Source organism: Zootoca vivipara, chromosome 2 (assembly GCF_963506605.1).
Source record: "Zootoca vivipara chromosome 2, rZooViv1.1, whole genome shotgun sequence".
In the NCBI taxonomy this organism is placed as follows: Eukaryota; Metazoa; Chordata; class Lepidosauria; order Squamata; family Lacertidae; genus Zootoca; species Zootoca vivipara.
In genome coordinates this window covers 73,360,711-73,367,833 of record NC_083277.1, presented here as the reverse complement: position 1 = coordinate 73,367,833, position 7,123 = coordinate 73,360,711, and the positions used below count along the sequence as shown (strand labels likewise).

Sequence of the window (7,123 nt, the reverse complement as noted above, 5' to 3'; positions counted from 1 at the left end):
ATGGGAATTTAATCTGAAAACGGGCCGTGACGGAGACATCTCAAACACTGGCAACATATTTGTCAGTGCATAGCTCAGTTGGTTAGACGTTATCGAGCATGGCGCTGATAATGCCAGGGTTGTAGGTTCGATCCCCGTATGGAACAGCTGCATATTCCTGCATTGCAGGGGGTTGAGCTAGAATAATGATCCTAAGGGTCCCTTCCAACTCCACAATACCATGATTTGCTGCTGGAAGGGTACCGTAGGTCCGCGTTAAATAAGAAAAAGAAAGCATGTTGAAGCCCAAGCTGCCATGGAGACTCCTGGCGATCCCCCTACCCCACTCCAAACACCGGGCAGAGTGCTGCCCTCACATGTTTTTCTAAGAAGCCGGGCGCGGGGTGAGGGCTGATTCAGCTAAAATTCAGGTCGGGGGTGGGGCTTGCGGGGTCTATTCCGCCCCTCCTCCTCACATGCTGAGCACCGCGGAGGCGGGCAACGCAACGTTTAACCTGTTGGCTCTCCGTTGCAGCGCCAGGCCCGGGTGCCTGGAGCGAACGAAGGCAGCCCTCCGCCACGGCGCCGCCTCGTCGCCCTTCTCCTCCCCTGGCCCTGGCGCGCCCTCCTCTTCCTTTCCCTTCCTTCCCGAGGGGGCGGTCCGGACGCTGCTCGCCCCTCCCACCCCGGCTTGGCCCGCTCTGCAGGCGCCGCCGCCGCCGCTTTCTCGCTACCTCCTGAATTTCTTCCGGCGTGCTTTGGCGTGCCTATCGGACTGGAGCCGGCGCGGACGTGCGGGAGGCAGCCGTGGAGCGGGGCGCACAGCGGGCGCCGTGAGTAACACTGGGCAGCAACCAGAAGCACCTCTCTCTTCCCATCCCTGGCTGGTCGGGAGGTAGGCGCTCCTTCGACGGCGCTTCACCCAGTCAGCAGCCCCAAAGTGGGGGGTGACCCTCCCCGCTCTCCATCCCCCGGAGCGGGTGCAGGGAGGGAGGCCGGCTTTGCGCCCCGCAGCTGCTGCGTCTGCAAATTACTGAGAGCTACGCCTTCCTTTCTCCCCGGTGCACGTCTCTCGAGCGCGCTAGAGGCATCATCTTCCCCGAGGCTGCATCTGCCTACAACAGTAGCCTCTTCCCCAAAATACAATACATAGCCAAGGTCCCTTCGGCCTCCGAATAAAATATTTGAGTGCCCCCCCCCCCGTTGATGGGCATAGCCACTCAAATGGTACGCGTGCGCCGTGTCTTGTGATCGATGATGCGGGGCGGGGCTTACTTGGGGCCCCCAATATTTTATTCAAGTTGGCACCATTGATGCAATGTGGCATTACAATGCCCATTGTATCTAATCCATTTCAGCATTCCTGGCCTCCTGTATACCGTGTGCATCTGTTCAGTGGGCTCAGCGAATAGCCCAAAATGTCCATTTCGGTTATGTGTGCGTTCCCGGTAGATGGATCTAAAAGTATTGGTTTAGGTTTTTTTAAAAAAAGAATAAGAGAAAGAGGCGTTCGTTTGGGTACTGATCGCTTTCTCCCTTCTTCCAGCTGCCTGATTTTGCGTTAAATGGACCTCATAGATACTTGTAGACCGGGTTAAGGTGTGTGCGCTTTTACAATTAATAATCTCCCACGGCCACGTTGTTAGGAAGGGAAAAGACGCGGCCATTCGCCCCAGGAACCGCGTTTGCTGCAGTTGCATTAGGAAAGGAAAGGGTAAAGCCGTCGAGGAGGCTGTCCGTGCTCGGCTAAGAGAAATGTGTCACTGCGGAGAACAGGTTTTTGTGTGAAGTTGCTGCGCTGGCAGGGACTGCTGTGAACCGCGAACATCTGGAGGTGACTTCAGCGCGGAATGATGAAATCTCCCGCTAAGTTACACACCAAAGATGGCTGCTTTGCTGCTGTGGCTGCCTCGGCAGTGGGAATTATACGGGAGCTGTAGTTTTTGTTGCTAGGTTACGTGGGGACTTCTCCCACCCTCCAATAAATTGCATCTTGTAATATTGATGTTGCAGTCTGCAGACCCTCTTCCTGACTTCTGTCTTCCTTTGCTTCTTAGGCTCCCTCCTAGCGCACTGTGGGGAAGCGTATATTGCAGACAAAGCGGCTGGTGCAGATAAATGCAACCTGGTGCAGAGAAGTGCAAGCTGATTTTAAGTGAAAGTAACATTGGAGGGGCGGGATGTTTGCCTTCCTAGCTTGATGGATGTGTTGCACCACTCCTCCTTCCCAGCCATCAGCTGGGCTGCTGGTTTTCTCAGGCTGGGGCTGCAGGCAGGGCACAGTTTTGTCAAGTGAATCAAATGAAGTCTGACACCCACAGCCTTGAAAGTTCTGAATGGCACCTTCTTTAGAAATGCCAGGAGTTGATTTTCATTAGAAGCAGAGGAGGGGGAAACTAAAATCGCTCAGAGGAGGCAGGATCCTTGGTGGATTTGCTACCTGTCCCATTGCATGATGCTTGTTGTTCTTGAGCTATTCTGCGTAACCTTCCCAGTGTACCTGAACCCTCCTGCCGTCACAAGATGGCCAGAAAAGTACTTGGCACAAAGTGTGCATCACTTTAATTTTAGACTTGCTTGTTTCGTGTGGCTGTAGTACATTGCACTGATACCTTCAGGGTGGTTATTAATGCTTAGTAATTTGCTCTTTGGTTGGCATACTTGGAGTAGCTTTTTGCAGCAACTTGTTCAGGGGTGAGGACCCCCAGGGGGCCAAGTGCAGCCCTCCATGACTCTCTGACCACATCCCCCCCCCCACAGATTAATCCTAAGGCAATATGGCCCTCAGCAGTAAAATGTTCTTTTACTTTTGTCCATGTGACTGTCGTTAAACTGTGGATGGGGCTACCGGTAGGGAAGTGTTCTTATCAATTATATGAGGTGGGTGACATTACAGCTAAGTCTTGGCTGTGCTTAATGTATCCTTGCACCCCAAAAAAATGAATGAGCAAGACTTCTGGGCTGCAAGCCACAAGAGAACTCTCAAAAAAGAGATAAGCTTTATTATTCTTCTAAGAATCCTCCAAGAAAGCTCTTAAATACCTGTAACTGAGCTCATTTTGAATTGAACTAAGCAGAGGGACGCGGGTGGCGCTGTGGGTTAAACCACAGAGCCTAGGGTTTGCCAATCAGAAGGTCGGCGGCCTGAATCCCCACGACGGGGTGAGCTCCTGTTGCTCGGTCCCAGCTCCTGCCAACCTAGCAGTTCGAAAGGACATCAAAGTGCAAGTAGATAAATAGGTACAGCTACAGCAGGAAGGTAAATGGCGTTTCCGTGTGCTGCTCTGGTTCGCCAGAAGCGGCTTTGTCATGCTGGCCACATGACCTGGAAGCTGTACACCGGCTCCCTTGGCCAATAACGCGAGATGAGCACCACAACCCCAGAGTCGGTCACGACTGGACCTAATGGTCAGGGGTCCCTTTTCCTTTAAGCAGAGTGTGCCCATTGCTTTTTGGAATCCTGCTTCTGCCAATATAGATTGCTTTATGCAAATTACTAAATCCCCACCACTATATTTGTAATGTTTTTTGTTTGTATTCATCTGTCTCGAAAAACAATGGGCTGTGCCTGGGGTCAAACTGCTAGAGAATCACAGCATTTGCTATGGCTTTAGAGGCTGGTAACTGCTGCTATCCTTGTTGTTTTTGTTGCATTATGTAGGTAATCCTTACAATCTTGTAAGACAAGGATGGGGGACGGGGGCTGTGGTCCTCCAGGTGTTATTTGACTGCCCCTTCCATCATCCCTGACCATTGGGCATGCTGGCTGAGACTGTTGGAAGTTGGGAGTCCAGGAATTTATGGGCAGCCACAGGTTCTTCACCCCTTCTATGAGCATTTTGAAAAATGCAATTAACTACCTCAGTGCTATTGTTTGTTATCACCAGGTATCACCAGGTATTTGGTCTTTTCGGGTCAGAGGCAGCTCTTATGTCCTTCAGAATCTGAATGGACATTTCATAAGCAAAACTCATTCCAGGCAAGCAATAAACATATATACCCAAAACACACTAATCTGATTATAACACTCCAGTCTGAAAAATGCAGTTTAAACTAGAAGGATGTAAATCTTTTCAGCTCTAATCATGCAGTATATTGCTGTGGAAAAAGCCATTTCCATGTATGAGCTGTGTCTTGCAACCATATTATACAATAGAAAGTTTTTATTTTCAAAAGAGAACTAATTTTTGATTGCTACTGGAGCTTCATTGCAGGTACATTGTTGACCTTTAAACAAGGTCTAAAGTCTCCTTTTTTGCTGTTATATGTACTCTTTTGTACTAAAAGCATTTGGTTGAACTTCGTTCAAGACTTGCATTTCATTTTCAAAACTAGATTAGATTTTACACTTGTGTTACTGTTCTCCTACATTTTGTGTTGGTAAGACCTGTAACCTTTCAAACATTCAGGCTCAAGTTTAACCAACCAGTTTAACCCTGGCTACAACAACATGCTTACACTGCACTGTTTCCCAAAGACTTTGTGGTTCTGGAACAGCCATTGAAATCCTATATGCCCTACCTTTTCCAAATTCAATACACAGGTAGAGTTAATTCTAAGTCTGCCCCCGCCACTTAATGGATCCAAATGGTTTCCAGAGAGTGGTAGGGGATGCTTTATCCCATGTTGATGGCCTCTCAGCCGACTCCCTGGTGGCCCGCTGGAATGTGGAGTTAACCAGGGCCATTGACTGTTTGGCTCCGAAGCACCCTCTCCGATTGCATGGAGCCCGGACAGCCCCGTGGTTTTCCCTGGAGCTGAGGGCGATGAAACAGTCGCTGAGACGGCTAGAGTGCTGGTGGCGGAAACCTCATTCTAAATCTGACCGAACACAGGCTAGAGCTCAACTTCGAGCCTACCAAGTGGCAATAGCGACGGCGAAGAGGACCTTCTTCACCGTTTCTATCGCATCTGCAGAAAACAGCAGCAGGAGACTATTCCAGGTGGTTCGCAATCTATCCGAACCACCTTCGTCATCGGGGCCTGATAGGGACCCCAATATCTCCTGCAATGCTTTTGCGAAGTTTTTTGCAGATAAAGTCGCTCAGATTCGGAGGGAGGTAGACTCCACTGTGGGAGCAGGGCCGGGGCGGGAGAGTGCTAGAGACCTGTCTAGTCCAGTTGTGTGGTATCAATTCCAATCTGTTACCTCCAAGGATGTGGACAGGCTGCTTGGACGAGTGAAACCAACCACCTGACTCCTTGATCCTTGCCCGTCCTGGCTTATAAAAGCTAGCCGGGAAGGGCTGGGCGATGGGCTTCGCGGGTTGGTGAATGCTTCTCTCTGTGAGGGAGCCTTTCCAGACCCGCTGAAAGAGGCGGTTATTAAACCGCTTCTTAAAAAACCATCTTTAGATGCGGCCAATATGGCCAACTATCGCCCAGTCTCAAATCTTCCATTCTTGGGCAAGGTGATTGAGTGGGTGGTTGCTGAACAACTCCAGGCACGCCTGGAAGAAGCGGACCATTTGGATCCCTTCCAGTCGGGATTCAGGCCTCATCATGGGACTGAAACTGCCTTGGTCGCACTGGTTGATGATCTCCGGCGGGCTAGGGACAAAGGTGACAGCTGTTTCCTAGTTCTGCTGGATCTCTCAGCGGCTTTCGACACCATCGACCATAACATCCTTCTGGACCGCCTAGAGGGGTTGGGAGCTGGGGGCACTGTCATACAGTGGTTCCGCTCCTTCCTACTGGGCCGTGTTCAGAAAGTGGTGGTGGGGGATGAGTGTTCGGACCCCTGGGCTCTCACTTGTGGGGTGCCTCAGGGTTCTGTCCTCTCCCCCATGCTTTTTAACATCTACATGCAGCCGCTGGGAGAGATCATCAGGGGGTTTGGGCTGGGTGTTCATCAGTATGCGGACGATACCCAGCTCTACCTCTCTTTCAAATCAGAACCAGTGAAGGCAGTGAAGGTCTTGTGTGAGTGCCTGGAGGCGGTTGGAGGATGGATGGCGGCTAACAGATTGAGGTTGAATCCTGACAAGACAGAAGTACTGTTTGTGGGGGACAGGAGGCGGGCAGGTGTGGAGGACTTCCTGGTCCTGAATGGGGTAACTGTGCCCCTGAAGGACCAGGTGCGCAGCCTGGGAGTCATTCTGGACTCACAGCTGTCCATTGAGGCACAGGTCAATTCTGTGTCCAGGGCAGCTGTCTATCAGCTCCACCTGGTACGCAGGCTGAGACCCTACCTGCCTGCAGACTGTCTCGCCAGAGTGGTGCATGCTCTAGTTATCTCTCGCTTGGACTACTGCAATGCGCTCTACGTGGGGCTACCTTTGAAGGTGACCCGGAAACTACAACTAGTCCAGAATGCGGCAACTAGACTGGTGACTGGGAGCGGCCGCCGAGACCACATAACACCGGTCTTGAAAGATCTACATTGGCTTCCAGTACGTTTCCAAGCACAGTTCAAAGCGTTGGTGCTGACCTTTAAAGCCCTAAACGGCCTTGGTCCCGTATACTTGAAGGAGTGTCTCCACCCCCATCGTTCTGCCCGGACACTGAGGTCCAGCTCCGAGGGCCGTCTGGCGGTTCCCTCATTGCGAGAAGCCAAGTTGCAGGGAACCAGGCAGAGGGCCTTCTCGGTGGTGGCACCTGCCCTGTGGAACGCCCTCCCACCAGATGTCAAAAAGGAAAACAGCTACCAGATTTTTAGAAGACATCTGAAGGCAGCCCTGTTTAGGGAGGCTTTTAATGTTTAACAAATTAGTGTATTTTAATGTTTCTGTTGGAAGCCGCCCAGAGTGACTGGGGAAACCCGGCCAGATGGGTGGGGTAGAAATAATAAATTATTATTATTATTATTATTATTATTATTATTATTATTATTATTATATAAGGTTCTCTTTCAATCTTGGAGATTGCATCTGGAATTCAGAGAACCACAAAGCTGCTTCCACATGTGCACCAAGCCTGGTTATGAATAATCAGAAGGGTTCCCAAATATACCTGGGCTGTCTCACCACGATAAGAAGTACTGTATGTGAAGTAATACACATTGCTATCTAAAGAGAGCTAAGGTAGTTATTTACATCCAGAAACTTGCCTGATTGCACATTCTAGAGCAGGCATAGGCAAACTCAGCCCTCCAGATGTTTTGGGACTACAATTCCCATCATCTCTAGCTAACAGGATCAGTGTT

At 50.5% G+C, this 7,123-nt stretch overlaps 1 protein-coding gene across 3 annotated transcripts in view; it reads left to right on the top strand.

Annotated features, from left to right (window-relative positions):
• The first annotated feature begins 654 nt into the window (after positions 1–654).
• The window catches only part of SFXN1 (sideroflexin 1), a 36,912-nt gene continuing 30,443 nt past the window's right edge, over positions 655–7,123 (top strand). The window contains exon 1 of one of the 3 annotated variants that reach the window (XM_035105317.2): positions 655–812. The gene's annotated coding sequence lies outside the window, so the exon portion shown is untranslated. Of the gene's footprint in view, positions 875–906; positions 1,579–7,123 lie in introns of those variants that run through there. The other 2 variants (XM_035105316.2, XM_060271700.1) reach the window with 2 other exon arrangements.